The sequence below is a fragment of the Penaeus monodon genome, chromosome 33 (genome assembly GCF_015228065.2).
Source record: "Penaeus monodon isolate SGIC_2016 chromosome 33, NSTDA_Pmon_1, whole genome shotgun sequence".
In the NCBI taxonomy this organism is placed as follows: domain Eukaryota; kingdom Metazoa; phylum Arthropoda; class Malacostraca; order Decapoda; family Penaeidae; genus Penaeus; species Penaeus monodon.
This window is the reverse complement of record NC_051418.1, coordinates 32,679,211-32,679,793: the sequence shown is the minus strand read 5'-3', so window position 1 is coordinate 32,679,793 and position 583 is coordinate 32,679,211. Positions and strand designations below refer to the sequence as shown.

The 583-nt window shown below is 40.0% G+C and overlaps 1 long non-coding RNA gene across 1 annotated transcript in view; it reads left to right on the top strand.

Moving 5' to 3' along the window:
* LOC119594405 overlaps positions 1–518 on the top strand; it is a 624-nt gene extending 106 nt beyond the window's left edge. Inside the window, exons 2-3 of the long non-coding RNA XR_005230611.1 lie at positions 131–334; positions 452–518. This is a non-coding gene — a long non-coding RNA (uncharacterized LOC119594405). The remainder of the gene's footprint in view (positions 1–130; positions 335–451) is intronic.
* The last annotated feature ends 65 nt before the right edge of the window (positions 519–583 follow it).

Genomic DNA, 583 nt, shown 5'->3' with positions numbered 1-583 from the left:
CACTTATCTTTACTGGTCACATTCCGATAACTTTCACTGACTATATACTGAGTTACTTTTTTATAAGATCTTAATTTCAGATTTTAGTAAACTTTCCTCAAACAGATGTAACAGGTGAATCTTCCATCAGGTTTCTCGCGTCGTGTTGGTCGTGCTAGCGGTGGTCGTCCTAGCGGCCGCAGCAGTGGCTCTCCCTGACCCCACGAAACGGCACTTGGGATACGGCTTACACGGAGGATACGGAGGATACGGCCTCGGAGGATTTGGCTTGGGAGGCTACGGAGGCTATGGCTATGGATCCCACTATCCTTATTACGGATCCTACTACGGATAGGTGAGGACTTTGACAACGCCTTTCTAATTTTTATTTCGTGAATCTTTATGTGAATTTAATCCTGTTGAATTGTACACTACTGAAGATTGTTTTATCATTTTCATATTCTTTTTCCAGAGGCTGGTGCACCAGGTGTTAAGTTATCTCTGTATCTTTGTTTTCAATAAAAATGTTGCTCAATAAATAAATATTGCTCAAGCTTTATACCTTTATGTTCATGGTGATAATAATAAAAAAAAAATCTACTTG